The sequence below is a fragment of the Panthera uncia genome (assembly GCF_023721935.1).
Source record: "Panthera uncia isolate 11264 chromosome C1 unlocalized genomic scaffold, Puncia_PCG_1.0 HiC_scaffold_4, whole genome shotgun sequence".
Classification (NCBI taxonomy): Eukaryota; Metazoa; Chordata; class Mammalia; order Carnivora; family Felidae; genus Panthera; species Panthera uncia.
The window spans coordinates 70,570,840-70,589,607 of NW_026057585.1; the positions used below are offsets into that span (position 1 = coordinate 70,570,840).

General features: G+C 40.4%; 1 pseudogene; it reads left to right on the top strand.

Moving 5' to 3' along the window:
• Nucleotides 1-1,353, top strand: LOC125913681 (metaxin-3-like; annotated as a pseudogene).
• The last annotated feature ends 17,415 nt before the right edge of the window (nt 1,354-18,768 follow it).

Sequence of the window (18,768 nt, forward strand, 5' to 3'; positions counted from 1 at the left end):
TCACATCATAAGATTACAAATCCAAATCCATAATGTGAGAAATCCCATATGACAAATTACCCAGTTTCTTCAATAAATAGATGGCATAAAACAAAACCAAGATGAAACTAGTAACAAAGAAAGAGTGGCCATTCTATTGATTAAAAGAGACTTAAGAGTGGCAAAGTTCAGCCCTAGCAAGATGGTGGCCCCCTTGGAGCTCAGCTGCTGGAGAAGTGGCTGGGGGCTCCCATTATACACAGTGAGTCCCTGGTGGTGATGGTTTATGCCAAATTTTCTGGTGCACTCTTGAACATCAGTATCATAGGTAAGACACAGAGGTTCAAGAGAAGAGGTACCAATTTTGACCACTGACTACAGCGTTATTTCTCAGCTGGCAAAAATACTAAAATTTTTTTTAAAAAATTTTAATGTTTATTTATTTTTGAAAGAAAGAGACCCAGAGTGTGAGTGGGGGAGGGGCAGAGAGAGAAGGAGACAGAATTCGAAGCCGGCTCCTGGCTCTGAGCTGTCAGCACAGAGCCCGATGCGGGGCTCGAACCCATGAACCGTGAGATCATGACCTGAGTCGAAGTTGGATGCTTAACCAACTGAGCCACCCAGGTGCCCGCAAAATACTAGAATTCTTAAGAAAACGAAAAGAATTCTGACTGTGAACTCTCAGCAAAACAGGGGCAGATATACTGGCTTACACTGCTCTCCTAGAAAAGAAGCTGCTTTTGCAGTTCTTCCACATTCTGGATTGAAAGTGTGGCAAAATTTTTGGTTTGCTTCGTAAGGTCCTTTCTCTTCAGTTTGACCCTGCCTGGAAAAAATGTCTTAGGGAACACTGAATACAGTATCCTCCTCATGAGAGGAGAGCTTCCCCTCTACCACCTCTGAGAAATGGAAGCACATATACACAGACATGCCAAAAGGTGCCTACGCCTTCTGTCAGCAGATTGAGAACATCTCTGCTTTTCTTTGGAGATGCACCTTCTACCTCAGATGCCTGTGTGTTGGCTTTCTTGCACCTCTTTATAACATGCACTTTCTTAGGGGCACCTGGGTGGCTTAGTCAGTTAAACAGCTGACTCTTGGGTTTTGGCGCAGGTCTCTGGTTTGTGGGTTCAAGCCCTGCATCGGACTCTGCACTGGCAGTGCCAAGCCTGTTTGGGATTCTCTCCGACTCCCCCTCTCTGCCCCTCCCCTTCTCATGCTCTCTTTCTCAAAATAAGTAAATTAAATTTAAAAAAAATTTAAGTGCACTTTCCTAGAGTTCAGTTATAACATTTGAAACAGTTCTCCAGCCTGTGTCACTTTTGACATGACATCCTAAACAGTTATTTTAGATTTAGTATTGGAGATGGATGACAAAGCCCTCCACTTCCTCCTCGGAAACTGCCAACATGCGAGTTGCTTCTCCCATAGGAAGAAAGCAATTCCTTACAATGACCATCACTCTGCTGTATGCCCAAGTGTTTGCCTTGGAGTCCCATGATTTTGCAGTAATCTCTTACACTAAGTATGTGAAGGCAAAAAGAAAAACACTGCTAATAAGTATAAGGAAGACTCTAAACCAAAAGGAACTTTCTATGCCATCTTTTATTTTTAATTGCATTAAATATCAATTAAATTTTTTAAATTGTATTTGGTAGTTTGTATTCTAGTTTGGCAATGCACTTTATGTAATATCAAGATGAACACTAAATGAACTTGGAGGAAAAATAGAAAACTCATGGGACCTCATCAAAATAAAAAGCTTCTGCACAGCGAAAGAAGCAACCAGCAAAACTAAAAGGCAACTGACAGAATGGAAGAAGATATTTGCAAATGACATATCAGATAAAGGGTTAGTATCCAAAATCTATAAAGAACTTATCAAACTCAACACCCAAAAAACAAATAATCCAGTGAAGAAATGGGCAAAAGACATGAATAGACACTTTTCCAAAGAAGACAACCAGATGGCTAATAGACACATGAAAGGATGCTCAACATCACTCATCATCAGGGAAATGCAAACACAAATCAAAACCACAATGAGATACCACCTCACACCGGCTGGAATGGCTAAAATTAACAACTCAGGAAACAACAGGTGCTGGCAAGAATGTGAAGAAAGAGGAATGTTCTTGCACAGCTGGTGGGAATGCAAACTGGTGAGTCACTCTGGAAAACAGTATGGAGGTTCTTCAAAAAATTAAAAATAGACTACCCTATGAGCCAGCAATTGCACTACTAGGTGTTTATCCAAAGGATACAAAAAAGCTGATTCAAAGGGGCATAACGCACCCCAATGTTTATAGCAGCACCATCAACAATAGTCAAATTATGGAAAGAGACCAAATGTCCATCTACTGATGAATGGATAAAGAAGATGTGGTATATACATGCAATGGAATATTACACAGCAATCAAAAAGAATGAAATCTTGCCATTTGCAACAACATGGATGGAAATAAAGTATATTATGCTAAGCAAAATAAGTCAGTCAGAGAAAGACAAATCTATTATTTCATTCACATGTGGAATTTAAGAAACACAACAGATGAACATAGGGGAAAGATAAGAAAAATAAGATAAAAACAGAGAGGGAGACAAACCATAAGAGACTCTTAACTACAGAGAACAAACTGAGGGTTGATGGTGGGAAGGTGGCTGGTGGGATGGGCTAAATGGGTGATGGGCATTAAGGAGGGCACTTGTCGGGATGAGCACTGGGTGTTTATGTAAGTGATGAATCACTAAATTCTATTCCTGAAATCATTATTACACTATATGTTAACTAACTTGGGTTTAAATTTTTTTAAAAAAAGCATATTATGTGTATATACTTTTTTTTTAATTTTTTTTTTAACGTTTATTTATTTTTGAGACAGAGAGAGACAGAGCATGAACGGGGGAGGGGCAGAGAGAGAGGGAGACACAGAATGCGAAGCAGGCTCCAGGCTCTGAGCCATCAGCCCAGAGCCTGATGCGGGGCTCGAACCCACGGACCGCGAGATCGTGACCTGAGCTGAAGTCGGACGTTCAACCGACTGAGCCACCCAGGCGCCCCGTGTATATACTTTTTAAAAAATAAAAAATAAGATGTTGCAGGAGTGCTGATTCACAAGGGTACATGTACCCCAATGTTTATAGCAGCACTATCAACAATATCCAAATTATGGAAAAAGCCCAAATGTCCATCAACTGATGAATGGATAAAGAAGATGTGGTTTATATGTACAATGGAATACTACATGGCAATGAGAAAGAATGAAATCTTGCCATTTGCAACAACATGGATGGAACTGGAGGGTAAGCGAAATAAGTCAGTCAGAGAAAGACAGAGATCATATGTTTTCACTCATATGTGGAATTTGAGAAACTTAACAGAAGACCATGGGGGAAGGGAAGGGGAAAAAAACTAGTTTCAAACAGAGAGGGAGGCAAGCCATAAGAGACTCTTAAATACAGAGAAGAAACTGAGGGTTGATGGGGGGGCAGGGGAGAGAGGAAAATGGGTGATGGGCATTGAGGAGGGCACTTGTTGGGATGAGCACTGGGGTGTTGTATGTAAGTGATGAATCATGGGAATCTACTCCTGAAGCCATGAGCACACTGTATATACTGTATGTTAGCTAACTTGATAATAAATTCTATTTAAAAAATAATACTCTTCCTCTTCAGTGAGGCAGGCTGGCAGCAACTGCACACACACAAATCTTTGTGAAGACCCTGATGGGCAAGACCATCACCCTCAAGGTCGAGCCCAGTGACACCACTGAGAATGGCAAAGCCAAAATCCAAGACAAGGAGGCCATCCTGCCTGACCAGCAGCATCTGATTTTTGCAGGACAAACAGCTGGAGGACGCCGCCCTCTCCCAGACCACAATATCCAGAGAGTCCACCCTGCACTGGGTGCTACGCCTGCGAGGTGGCATCGAGCCCTCCCTCCGCCGGCTGGCCCAGAAATACAACTGCGACAAGATGATCTGCCATAAGCGCTCCCCCGCAAGAAGTGCGGCCACACCAACAACATGGCCCCAGGAAGGTCTTCCTTGGCCGGCAGGGGGACCTCCTGCCAGAGCCACAAGCGCCCCCCCACCATCCCCCGGCCTCAATAAACTTTTCCTTTAATTGACTGGAGCAGTAAGAGATAGATAAATAAATAACAATTAAAAAACTGCCTTGGGGCACCTGGGTGGCTCAGTCCGTTGAGCGTCGGACTTCGGCTCAGGTCATGATCTCACGGTCTGTGAGTTCAAGCCCCACGTCGGGCTCTGTGCTGACAGCTCAGAGCCTGGAGCCCGTTTCAGATTCTGTGTCTCCCTCTCTCTGACCCTCCCCCATTCATGCTCTGTCTGTCTCAAAAATAAATAAAACATAAAAAAAAAAACTGCCTTAATCTTGGCAGGTTTTTGCCTTTGGTTCACATGTCTCTAACTGAAAGCTACAGTTCTGGGGTGCCTGGGTGGCTCAGTCAGTTAAGTGTCCAACTTTGGTTCAGGTCATGATCTCACTTTTCGTGGGTTCCAGCCCCGTGTTGAGCTCTGTGCTGACAGCTCAGAGCCTGGAGACTGCTTCAGATTCTGTGTCTCCCTCTCTCTCTGACCGTCCTTCACTTGCACTCTGTCTCTCTCTCAAAAATAAATAAACATAAAAAAAAAAGGATCTCTTTACCTCATGATAAAAGAGATTCTTAAAAAAATAAAAAAAAGAAAGCTACAGTTCTGTTCTGAATGTGCAACTCTAATTTATTCAAATTAATTTACTCATTTATCAGTTTTCTTAGACCAGTCTGAATGTCTAATATGTGACTCTCTAGCTAACGCTTTTTTTTGCTCTGTTTAGAAATGTGATGCCTATTTTAGGAACTAGGAAAAAAATATAAATTACTTCAATAGAAAGCCTGTATTTAACTTTTTTAAAAAAGAGAAAAGCTAAAGATACCTACCAACCAAATGCAATACATAATTATATTTAGATCCTGATTTAAATTTTATTCAAAATTGTTTTAATGTTTATTTATTTGTGTGTGTGAGAGAGAGAGAGAGAAAGAGAGCATGGGGGAGCGGCAGAGAGAGAGGGAGACACAGAATCTGAAGCAGGCTCCAGGCTTTGAGCTGTCAGCACAGAGCCTGACGGTGAGGCTCAAACTTGTGAACTTCAAGATCATGACCTGAGCCAAAGTCAGTCGTCCAACCGACTGAGCCACCCAGGTGCCCATATATATATATATATATATATATATGTATATATATTTTTTTTTTTTAATTTGAGAGGGAGAGAGAAAGAGAGAGAGAGAGAGGGAGAGAGCAAGCAGGGGAGAGGCAGAAGGAGAGAGAGAGAATCCCAAGCAAGCTCCATGTTCAGCACGGAGCCCAACACAGGGCTTAATCCCATGACAGATCATGACCTGAGCTGAAATCAAGAGTCTGTCGTTCAACCGATTGAACCATCCAGGCATCCTTAGAACCTGATTTGAATAAGCCAACTATAGAAAGAAATTTTGAGGGGTGCCTGGGTGGCTCACTCAGTTAAGCATTAGACTTCAGCTCAGGTCATAATCTTATGGGTTGCTGGATTGGAGCCCCATGTCTGGCTCTGCACCGACAGCTCAGGGCCTGGAGCCTGCTTCGGATTCTCTGTCTCCTCTCTCTGCCCCTCCCCTGCTCACGCTCTCTCTTTCTCTCTCAAAAATAAATAAACATTAAAATATATATATATAATTTGAGACAATTGGGGAAGACTGAACATGGACTGATTTTTTGATGAATTAAGGATTTATTCATTTCATATGATAATAAAATTATGGTTACGATGTGGTTATAAAATTATTCTGTATGTGTTAAAAAAATATTCTGTATGTGTTAAGAGATTTTTACTGAAGTGAAATGATATGATGTCTTGGATTGTTTTAAAATACTCGAGCAGGGGTGCTAGGTGGTTAAGCGTCTCACTTCAGCTCAAGTCATGATCTCACGGTTTGTGAGTTTGGGCCACGCATCAACCTGCACTGGCGGTGCAGAGCCAGCTTGGGATTCTCTCTCTCCCTCTCTTTCTGCCCCTTCCCCCACTCACACACTCTCTCTCTCACAATAAATAAATAAACTTTAAAAAAGAAGCGTAAAATGTTTGAAAAAAATAAAATATTCTAACAAAAGAAAAAGAACTAGTGGTGAGAAAGACAAAATATAAATAAGAGGAACAGGATGTTGATAACCATTGAAGCTGGGTGATGGCTGCATGGAGGCTTTTGATTCCATTCTCTCCACTTTCCATAATAAAAAGGCATGGATTCTCTCACTCACATCTCCCCGGGTGAAGCCATTGAACTCAAAAGAGCAAGATCAAGTGTTAGATGAAGTAAAAGTTTTATAATATAAATTGCTTTCTTTAAGTTACTTCCTTTGGTCGTGAAAGCCTTTTAACAGACAGAAGTTAAAATATTATGGAAAAATAAAAGACCATTGTCACAGTCTGTTAATCCCATATGCTTCCCATGAGAAGGATAAATGCTTATATGGCAGTTTTATGGGATCCAGAGCCCAATATAGGAAAATTTCCCAAAGGGCTCTCTAACACTCCATCCTTTTCTTCTTCTTCTTCTTCTTCTCCTTCTTCTTCTTCTTCTTCTTCTTCTTCTTCTTCTTCTTCTTCTCCTTCTTCTTCTTCTCCTGCTGCTGCTGCTGCTTCTGCTTTTTTTTTTTAAATCAGTGGGTGAGGGGAGCAGATGGGAGGAAAAATTGAGACATAAACTAATCTCTTATTTGGTCAGTTAGAGCAAAGTAAAGATGGGATCTGGTGGCCTTTGGTTTGAGATACACTGGTGTGATAGAAACATATGTTCCTTGAGGTCACCAGGACAATCATTTGAAATTGCCAGGTGAAGCTAGCTTTGCCCTAATAGAGCATCATTTAGAAAGCATCTCTTCAACAAATGGCTCTTTTGAGAACTAGCACCTGGCTTGCTACTGGACTCCAGGACGGTATAAAAACACTTAACCATGAAATATTTGGTGACTATACAGCCTAAACTGATCCCAAACCATAAAATAGAGTGCACCCCATCCATCAGTTAGAAGGGGTTCTTATAAGACCAGGCCCAAGTCTGAATATACAAGTAGGCTGCATGGACTGCTTCCATTCCCAGTATGTCCACTCCTATCATATGTCATCCATCTTCAGCCTATACCCAGGACCTCACAGAGAGCTTTCTATGATCAGTAAGCTAAGAGGGAAAGCTTTTAGCCTTTCTACAGAGTACTCAGCACAAGACACTGGCAGTGGCCTAAAGTATGCTATTATACTCTGTGGGTCATTATATTATATTCAGAGTGTCCTTGAAAGACTGTAGAGAAGAAAAATCCTTCTAGTGGGTAGAACTTCAGGTAGCATATCTTGTTGTCCACTTTCCCTATTAGGAGAGCTGACCTGAGATGAGGCCCTACAGAGATACTAAAAGGGTGACGAATTGTTAGCTGTATGGTCAGGGACTTGGAAAGGGCAAGATAAGAAAATGGATGACAAGAAGAGGTATGTAGGTGGATTTAAGACCCTCTCAAAGGGGCACCTGGGTGGCTCAGTCGGTTAAGCATCCAACTTCAGCTCAGGTCATGATATCACAGTTCATGGGTTTGAGCCCCACATCAGGCCCTCTGCTAACAGCTCAGAGCCTGCAGCCTGCTTCAGATTCTGTGTCTCCCTCTCTCTCTGCCCCTCCCCCACTTGCATTCTGTCTCTCTGTCTCTCACAAAAATAAATAAACATTAAAAAAAATTTTTTTTAAGACCCTCTTAAAATGGGCCCAGACTATGAAAGGATTTGTGTATGTTGTGAATCTTCAAAATGGAGGAGACTTTCCATAATCTGGTAGACAAGAGGACCTGTTCTGTGGGTGTCAGTCAGTCTTCCTACCCCAGCCAGTCCAGAACTTGCTCAATGAATTCACAAATAAAATCAGCTCAATGATATAGACTTCCATTTAACAAGCTTCAGCATGTTATTGTCATCATTCTTGCCCAATTTGTCAGCAAAGAGACTAACCTTTAGCCATTTAGCTTGGGACAGCCAGGCATGTTGGGGCAGGTTGATTACATATAAAGTGGTACTGATTTGACCCCAATGCAATAGACACTTATTCTTATTATTATGTGTTTCCCTGCTCACCTTGTCTCTGGAAGCACCCCTGACCAAGGCTTGTTAAGGGACTTATGCAGTTTTGGTATCTCATACTTATAAGTAATGTTAATATAAATGCAAAAAAAAAAAAAAGATAGCCAAATGCATTTTTTCACTAGGGAATTCCATTAGTCATTGGTTTATCATATTCTTATGCAAGAAAGGAAAAGAGGAAATCTCCAATCATACCAAATAAAGAGTATATCTGTGAAATTGGAGTATGTCTGGGATTCTCGAAAACAGCTGTTTCCTGGATATTGTAGAGATGCTGTTCTCAAGCAGAGATATTATGTGCCATGTAGTAGACTCAAGGCACCATAACCGTAATCTTTTTCACGAGAGCATCATGGCTCTTTTCGGCTATACAGGAAAGCTAATTGTTCAGTTTGTAGGCACCTGCTGCAGGATGAGTGCTGGAACATCACTACATTGAATGAGACTCAGCAACCAGGAAATATAATATTAGTTTTAGATCACTTAGTAAAATAGATAAGCCCTGGAATGTTTTTTATGTAGGTTCAAACAGAGAAGGTAGAATCCAAGTCTGTGACTACAAAATACTTAGCAGTAGTTGGTATGTTGCACAGTGTTGTGGCTGGATGAGGGGCAATTGGAAATGAAGGCAGTATTGCTTCATTAACAGAATAGAAATATAGGTATTTTTACTAAGTTTGTGGCCTTTCTACAGGGTATCCAGGTATACAGAAAGGCTTTCATTTGATTTTTTTTTTTTTTTTTTTTTTTTTTTTTTTGCTTTAAAAGTGATATAACTACAGAGAGGATGCCTTCTTCTGCTTCTAGATGCAAAGGGTAATGTACTGGTTTGCTAGGACTGCTAGGGTTAGGAATTCAACATATGAATTTAAAGGGGACACAATTCAGCCCATAACAGGTACTTTGAGAATAGATTTATCTGCAAGAAGTGGTCACTGTAGGGCTCCCCGCCATGCTCTCAGTTCCCCTTTATCAGCGCTATGCACCCTTCCTCCAGCTTCTGCATGCTTTGCTGCTAAAAGCTTATACTTTTGCGCAGCTTTCTGAGGTTTGCCCTTGAACAATGGACTCCCGCTGTCCCCACCCCCACAAACTACCATTCCACGCCACCTGTACCATGCGATGGGTTGGAAGTGCCTGAGATTCTTACAAGTTCACCTGACCTCCCACCCCAGGCAGCCCTTAACCAGTTATTGGCTAGGGATACAAAAGCCTAAGTCTTCAGGACAAGATAAATCCTGAAGCCTAATTGCTGCCACAGGGCTCCCAGCAAGACTAGGTGTATCTGGGAGGTCACCTGCAATCTTGCCTGATTTCTGCCCCTTTGGGAACCTACTTCACCATTCCCTCACTGGTTCTTCTGGGAACCTTCCTTAATAAGCCACTTCCATATGGGTCCTTGCCTCAGAATGGGTTTCTAGAAGAATCCTATCCAAAATCTATTTTAATTGATGGAACACACCAAATAACTCAACCTGCTATGTCAAGACCAGAAGGAAAGAAGCACAAAAGCAAGAATTCTTGTTGTTTAAAGACAATTGAATGGGGCGCCTGGGGGACTCAATAGGTGAAGCGTCTGGCTTCAGCTCACATCATGATCTCCTGGTCCCTGAGTTTGAGCCCTGCATCAGGCTCTGTGCTGACAGCTCAGAGCCTGGAACCTGCTTCGGATTCTGTGTCTCCCTCTCTCTCTGCCCCTCCCCCACTCACTCTGTCTCTCTCTGTCTCAAAAATAAACATTAAAAAAAATAAAGATCATTGAAAAAAATGAAAATAAAAACAGGGTTTTTAGAAGTGGACACTGGAAATTTAGTTGTAACTTCTAACACAGAAGCCTCTTGCCCCGGGGGGTGTAGTGTGTCCTTAGAAACTCTCCACCAGGTCTCTTGATGGAGATTTTAAAGGGAATTATGACTCAGTGGGTTGACAGTAAAGGAAGGATTTAATTAAAAGCAGAGTGGCCCTAAGGTAACATTTGCAGTGAGAGAGCTAGAAGTCACAATTTAGTTAGAAATTCCCTTAACATTACAATTTTCTGAAGAGAGACTTGTCAAAACTTTTCAGAAATGTAACATGGGAGGGCTCCTGGCTGGCTCAGTCTAAACAACATGTGATTCTTGATCTCACGGTTGTGAGTTTGAGCCCCATGTTGGGTATAAAGATTACTTAAAAAAATAAAACTTAAAAAATTAAAACAAAAAAAAATAAATTGAGCATGGGGACAATCCCTTGACTTGGGTGTCAACTACTGTGTGGAAGACACAAAGACAGAGTGACCTAGGGGTTCTGCCATGGGGAAATGACTTTCCAAATAAGCAGACCCAATTCGTCCATGATTTTTTTTAAATTTTTTTTCTTAATGTTTTTATTTATTTTTGAGACAGAAAGAGACAGAGCATGAGCAGGGAAGGGGCAGAGAGAGAGGGAGACACAGAATCGGAAGCAGGCTCCAGGCTCTGAGCCATCAGCACAGAGCCTGATGCGGGGCTCGAATTCACAGACTGTGAGATCATGACCTGAGCAGAAGTCGGACGCTCAACCGACTGAGCCACCCAGGTGCCCCGTCCATGATTTTAAAAGACACATCAGGGGCGCCTGGGTAGCTCAGTCAGGTGAGCATCCAACTTTGGCTCAGGTCACGATCTCATGGCTCATGAGTTCAAGCCCCAAGTCAGGCTCTGTGCTGATGGCTCAGAGCTTGGAGCCTGCTTCAGATTCCATGTCTCCCTCTCTCTCTGTCCCTCCCCAACTCATGCAAGCACACGTGCTCGCTCTCTCTCTCAAAAATAAATAAAAACATTAAAAAAATTTTTTAAAGATCAGAAAGTGTGATACAGAAAATAGGCAAGGAAGATTCAACAGATGTATAAGTGAAGGCTCTGAGAAAGAAAAGCAAAACAGTGGGGTGAAACTAATTTTATAAATTCTAATTCAAGAAAACATTTTGAAATTAAAGAGAATCCAAGGTATATTTTTTTAAATTTTTTTTTAATGTTTATTTATTTCTAAGACAGAGAGAGACAGGGCATGAGTGGGGGAGGGGCAGAGAGAGAGGGAGACACAGAATCTGAAGCAGGCTCCAGGCTCTGAGCTGTCAGCACAGAGCTCGTTGCAGGGCTCGAACTCACAGACCTCAAGATCATGACCTGAACTTAAGTCGGACGCTCAACAGACTGAGCCACCCAGGTGCCCCCCAAGTGTATATATTTTAAAAGCACCACATTTGCCTGGAGAAATTGACTCAGCACAATTAACTCTGAGACATATCTTGGTAGAATTATTAGATTTTAAAGATTAAAACAAATTCTCAGGGACTCCAAACAGAAAGGCCAAGTCATTTAACAAGGGAAAAACTGTTAAATCCAGATTAGGTCATAATCTCAGGGTTAATGAGTTCAAGCCCTGCATCAGGCTCTCTGCTGTCAGACCACTTCAGATTCTCTGTCTCCCTCTCTCTCTGCCCCTCCCCCCCTCCTGCAAGCACTCTTTCTCTCTCAAAAATAAATAAACATTAAAACAAAATAAAACAAAACAAGGGGAAAATCAGTACAACATTATGTTCCTCACATAAACACTCAATACAAAAAGAAACAAACAGTGGGGTAGCATCTACAAAAGGAAAGATATTGCAGGACAGTTTACCTGTAATACAAAGGCTGTAGGAAAGCAATTTTAAATATGCCCCAACTCAGGGAATATTGTTCTCATTAGCTCTTCCTGAAAGGGGAATGGAGTTGCATAGGGGCTAAGCTTTTGGATGCTATTGAAGTTAAGCTGGTATAAATTCAAATTAGAGCATTAAAACCTCCAGATGTTAAAGATAGTCTCCATGATAGCCACAAAGAGAATACCTATAGAATATATGCAAAAACAAATCAGAAAGAAATTAAAACCTACAAAAAATCAACTAAATACAAAAGAAGACAGTAATGCAGGAAATGAAGAGCAAAACAAAAATGTTATAAGGCATATAAAAAAATAACAAAATGGTAGAATTAAATCCCTTCTTATCAGTAATTAGGTTAAATGTAAACAGATTAAACTCTACAAAGACAGAGATTAGTAGAATGGATTTAAAGCACATGACATAACTACATGCTGTCTACAAGAAACTCACTTTAGATCCAAAGACACAAATAGGTTGAAAGTGAAAAAACAGAAAAAGATATTCCATGCAAATAGCAGACCAGAAGAAAGGGAAGTTGCTATACTAATACCAGACAAAACAGACTTTAAATCAAGAACAGTTACAAGAGACGGGGAAGGATGTTATGTGTTAATAAAAGATTTGATACAGCAAAAAAAATAACAATTATAAACATTCATGTCTACAATAACAAACCAAGATATATAAAACAAAAACTGGCAGAGTTGAAGGGAGAAATACTCTAATAGTTGGAACTTTAATACTCTACTCTCAATAAAAAGCAAGACAGAATAAGTTAGGAGACTTGAACACACAAAACCAGTTATAACTATTGAACATTCTACTCAACAACAGAATAAACTTCCTTTGCAAGTATCCATGGGGCATTCTCCAATATAGACGCTATATTAAGCCACAAATCAGTTCTCAATAATTTTTTTTAAAAATAGGTATCTTACAGAGGTGCCTGGGTGGCTCAGTCAGTTAAGCATCCGATTTTGGCTCAGGTCATGATCTCACGTCTTGTGAGTTCAAGACCCGCATCAGGCTCTGTATTCACAGCTCAGAGTCTGGAGCCTGCTTCAGATTCTGTGTCTCCTTCTCTCTCTGCCCCTCCCCCGCTCATGTGCGCACTCTCTCTCTCTCTCACTCTCGTAAATAAACATTAAAAAAATTAAAGATATAGATATCCTACAAAGCATTTTCTCTGACCTTGACAGGATGAAGTTAGAAAGCAAGAACAGAAGGAAAATTGGAGAATTAATGAATTTGTGGAAATTAAACAACAATTCTTTTTAAAAATTTTTAAGTTCATTTATTTATTTTGAGAGAGAGTGTGTGTGTGTGTATGTGTGTGTACAAGTGAGAAGGGGCAGAGAAAGAGGGGGAGAGAGAGAATCCCAAGCAGGCTCCACACCACCAGTACAGAGCCCAATGCGGAGCTCAAACCCATGAGATCATGACCTGAGCCAAAGTCAGACACTTAACAGACTGAGCCACCCCTAAACAATACATTCTTAAACAACCAATGGATCAAATAAGAAATCATAAGGACAATTAGAAAATATCTACAGACAAAAGAAAAGGAAACTACATAGTTTTCATTTGCACAGTAACGAAAATGCACAAAGAAAATGTCAAAATCTGTGGGAGGCAATGAGAACAGTGCTAAGGGACAAATTTAAAGCTGTAACTGCTTACTTTAAAAGAGAAGAGGGGCACCTGGGTGGCTCAGTCTGTTAAGCGTCCAACTTCAGCTTGGGTCATGATCTCACAACTTGTGAGTTCAAGCCCAGCATTGGGCTCTGTGCTGACAGCAGAGCCTGCTTCAGAGTCTCTGTCTCCCTCTCTCTCTCTGCCCCTCCTCTGCTCATGCTCATGCTCTGTCTCTCTCTCAAAAATAAATAAATATCAAAAAAATTTTTAATAAATTAAAAAATAAAAAAGAAGAAAAGGGTGCCTGGCTGGCTTAGTCAGTAGAGCATGCAATCTTGATCTCGGGTTGTGATGAGTCCCAAATTGGGTACAGATTACTTAAAAATAAAATCTGTGGGGTGCCTGGGTCTGTGGGGTGCTCAGTCAGTTAAGCATCCTACTGGGTTTTGGTTCAGGTCATGATCTCATGGTTTTATGGGTTTGAGCCCCACAGAAGGCTCTGTGCTGGCAGCATGGAGCCTGCTTGGGATTCCCTCTCTTTCTGCCCTTCCCCTGCTCACACTGTCTCTGTCTCTCTCAAATGAATAAATAAACTTAAAAAAATAAAATCTATAAATAAGTAAATAAATAGCTCTCAAGTCAACAGCCTGACTTTACACCTTAAGGAATTAGAAAAGAGAGTACATTGAACCTGAAACTAGCAGAAGGAAGGAAATAATAAAAATTAAAGCAGAGATAAAATAGAGAATAGAAAAAGAATAGAGAAAAATCAATGAAACCAAAAGCTGTTCCTTCTAAAAGACCACCAAATAGACAAACCTTTAGCTAGATTGACCTAGGGAAGACTGGATTTGAATCTCAACAGTTTTTCTACTTTTTTTTTTTTTTCAAATCCAGTTTTTCTTTTTCCAGATCCAGTTTTTCTTTTTTCAGATCCAGTTTTTCTTTTTTCAAATCCAGTCGAAGATACCACATTACTTTAATTTCCATGTTTCCTTAGTCTCCTCCAATCTATGATAGTTTCTCTGTGCTGCTGTTTTTTCATGATCTGGCCATCTTTAGAGAGTACTGGTCAGATATTTTGTGGAATGTTCCTCAGGTAAGGTTTTTCTGAAGGTTTCTCATGATTAGACTGAAGTTACATATTTTGGGGAAGAATATCACAGAGGTGAAGTGCCCTATTAGAGGTACATGATATGAAGATGATTAATCACTCTTCTGGGTAAAAATTACCTTGTGACAGTGCTGAAGTTTTTATCTCTTGTCTTGACAGTTTCCCCCACATTGTGGGAATGACTAACAAGGCAGTTTTTACTGCCTTGTTGAACAATTTTGGAAGAATTGGGAGCAGAGCAATTTTTTTTTCTAAAGGCAAATTTTTTTTCTACAATGCTTTTGAGGAGACATTGCCTTAGGATGCCCAAGCAACACCAGGAACAAACCTTTGGTGATATTCAGTGATGGGCAAAAATAATCTGGGAGCAAGAGCAACCTTGGCCATGGAGAAAGGCAGGATCAGGAAAAGTTGCCAGCAAAAAACCAGTCAGTTCAAAACTTCACAACTCAGAGCAAAGGTGACTGAGAATGAGAAATGGCTACACTCTTGTCTGTGTTATTCATAATGCCAATTTTTGTTACATCCCCACAGAAAGTAAAAGGATCATTAGACACTTCTACTCTTTCAAGTGTGAGAAGCCTTCTTGTTTCGAAAATGTCTCAAGTTGCAACTATCCAAAAATATAATACCAGCCAGTCCAGATGTTAACACTCTTGAGGCTAGGATATGTGCCTGAGTGAGGCCACCTAGGCGGAAGAGATAAAAGAAAAGAGCATGTTCCTACCTAGTTTTGAGCATTAATTATGTACCCAGAGCCAAATTCTTTTTCCTTTGAGCTACCAGTCTCTCTCTTTCATACATTTCTTGTATTTGCTAACTGCATTATATGTTGACAGTTACATAGCACATTTGTGTCACACAGTATGTTTAAATGATGATATTATTCAAACATTAAACTTTTCAAAACAAAATTAATCGAATATGTCTTATTTTGGGACAGAGTTACACAAAATAGTCTACTGATCCACAGAAGCAGCTTCATGGCAGAGCGTGTTAGGTTCAGATTGTCCAGGCCTACTCCAAACCTACCAAATCAAGATCTCCAGAAGTGGGGCCCAGAAATCTGTATTTTGATAAACTCACCAGGTGATTCTTATGGACATTTAAGCTAATGAAAAGATGCAGCATTTTAGCCAATGATTTTAAGACATGCATTGACTTTACATCTTAATTTGAGCATTATGAAGAACAAACATAGAGTCAAGAATACATTGGTTAAAAATTCATTTGAGGACGGCGGGGTGCTTGGCTCTTTCAGCCGGTAGAATGTGTGTCTCTTGATCTTGGGGTTGTGAGCTCCAGCCCCACGTTGGGTGTAGAGATTACTTAAGAAGAAAATCTTTACAGGTGCCTGGATGGCTCAGTCAGTTAAGTGTCTGACTCTTGGTTTTGGCTCAGGTCATGATCTCATGGTTCGTGAGTTCAAGCCCTGTGTGGGGTTCTGGGCTGAGAGTGCGGAAGCTGCTTGGGATTCTCTCTCTCCCTCTCTCTCTGCCCTTCCCTTGCTCACGCTCTCTCTCTCTCTCAAAATACATAAACAAACAAACTTAAAAAAAAAAAATCCTTTTCTAAAAATTCATTTGAAGACTGAATGACAATTAAAAATTTTATTACCTCCCCTCTCTGAATTTTAATTTCTCTGGAGGCTTCCAGGTAAACAATGACTACTAATTTTCTCAATATTGTACTCATCCAAGATCCTGAAGTCAGCAAGCAATTTTAGATAACATAATTAAATCAGCATTAAAGAATGATGCAATCACTGTTAATGATAAGAATCTGACAGAGAACATGAGCTCTTAAAACTTTATCCTGTTAGTACAATTAGCATTATTCCATAGGCTTACATAATTTTTATTTTTGTCTCAGATTTACGAGGATAAAATTTATAAAGATACTAGTGGGTTTTTTTAAATTTTTAGCATTTATTTATTGTTGAGAGACAGAAAGAGACAAAGCATGAGCAGGGGAGGGACAGAGGCAGAGGGAGACACAGAATCCGAAGCAGGCCCCAGGCTCTGAGCTGTCAGCACAGAGTCCAGCACGGGGCTCAAACCCAGGAACCACGAGATCATGACCTGAGCCAAAGTTGGATACTTAACTGACTGAGCCACCCAGGCGCCCCATACTAGTGTTGTTGTTTTTTTTTTAATTGAAGTATAATTGACACACAATGTTACATCAGCGTCAGGAATACAATATAGTGATTCTACGAGTCTATCCATTATGCTACTATGCTTCCCACAAGTGTAGCTATAATCTGTCCCATACAACGCTATTACAGTATCATTGACTATATTCCCTACTCTGTACCTTTCATCCCTGTGACTCATTCAATCCATAACTGGAAGCCTGTACTCCCCCCTCCCCTGCACTCATTTTGCTCCACCCCCACTCCCCTCCCCTCTGGCAACGACCAGTTTGTTCTCTGTATTTAGGGGTCTCATTCTGCTTTTTTATTCGTTCACTTGTTTTGTCTTTTAGATTCCGTGTGTAAGTGCAATCATATGGTATTTGTCTTTCTCTTTCTGACTTATTTCACTTAGCATAATACTTTCTAGATCCACCCAGGTTGTCGCAAATGTCAAGATCTCCAGTTCTTTTTAACGGCTGAGTAATATTCCATTGTGTGTATCTGCCACATCCTCTTTAGCCATTCATCTATTGACGAACACTTAGATTGTTTCCATATAAAGATACTAGTTATTTAAAATATAATTCAACTGAATTGTACACCCATATTTACATTTGAAATTCTTAAATACTAGTGTAACTAATAATAAACTATATGCTTCATAAGGCAATTTAAAGGAATTTAGGTGATTCTTTTAATTTAGGCTTTTTATTGAAATCAAATCCAGAGTCTTACATAAATTAAACCATTTGCCTGCTTATTTCTCAGAGGTAAAATCTAGAAGTCATCATTTAAATGCCAGACTCCTCAAACAATTTAATTTATCAAAGGGCTTACCTTGATTAAATGCATTAAATTAATATTGATGAGCTTTAGATTTCCTTGATTTTGTTTACTTTCCGAATCTCAGCTAAAAGTCTTAGTACAGGGGTGCTTGGCTGGCTCAGTGGGGAGAGCACGCGACTCTTGATCTCAGGATTGAATTCAAGCCCCATGTTGGAGGCTGAGCCTCCTTAAAAGCAAAACAAAACAAAACAAAAACTTAGTCTTAGTACAGAAGAGTTTCTTAAAACCTTTTTTTATGACTAGTAATGGCTGACTTGATAGCAACTTGAAAGTCTTCATTTTATATCTCCAACTTGGTCAAATGCAGCTTTTCTTTTCTCTTTTCTTTTCTTTTCTTTTCTGTTCTTTCCTTTCCTTTTCCTTCTCCTTTTTCCCTTTTCCTTCCTTTCCTTTCCTTTCCTTTCCTTTCCTTTCCTTTCCTTTCCTTACCAAACTCTTTAGGCAAAGGAATTATATTAGATGAATACTATTTAAAATGTTTCTAATAACTTAGTTGTTTACATGATTATTTACATGAAGTTCTAAATTTTTATTAGAGTATTATGTTTACCTTTTAACCAAAGTTTTAGAACTCATTCTAGTCCTTGGGGTGCCTGTGTGGCTCAATTGGTTAAGCCTCCAACTTTGGCTCAGGTCATAATCTCACGGTTTGTGAGTTTGAGCCCCGTGTCACAGTGCAGAGCCTGCCTGGGATTTTCTCATTCTCACCCTCTTTCTCTGCCTCTCTCTCTCTCTGAAAATAAATAAACCTTAAAAAAAAAACCCTCATTCTAGTCCAATTTCCTTTTTTCATTTGCCCGGCACTTTTTTCCCCCCAGTAGAAAATCACCTTAAGATTGTGTGCCTGGGTGGCTCAGCCGGTTAAGTGTCAGACTTCAGCTCAGGTCATGATCTCATGGTTGGTGAGTTCAAGCCCTGCATCATGCTCTGTGCTCTCAGATCGTTTCGGATCCTTGAGTCTCCCTTTCTCTCTCTCTCTGCCCCTCCCTCATTTGTGTGCGCTCTCTCTCTCTCAAAAATAAATAAACATTTAAAAGATACTTAAAAAAATTAAATTGCCTTAAGATTCAGAGTACTAAAGACTAATTTCTTCAGGGGTGGCACCTGGGTGACTCAGTTGGTTAAGTGTCCAACTTCGGCTCAGGTCATGATCTCACAGTTGGTGGGTTCCAGCCCCATGCCAGGCTCTGTGCTAACAGCTCAGATCCTGGAGCCTGCTTCAGATT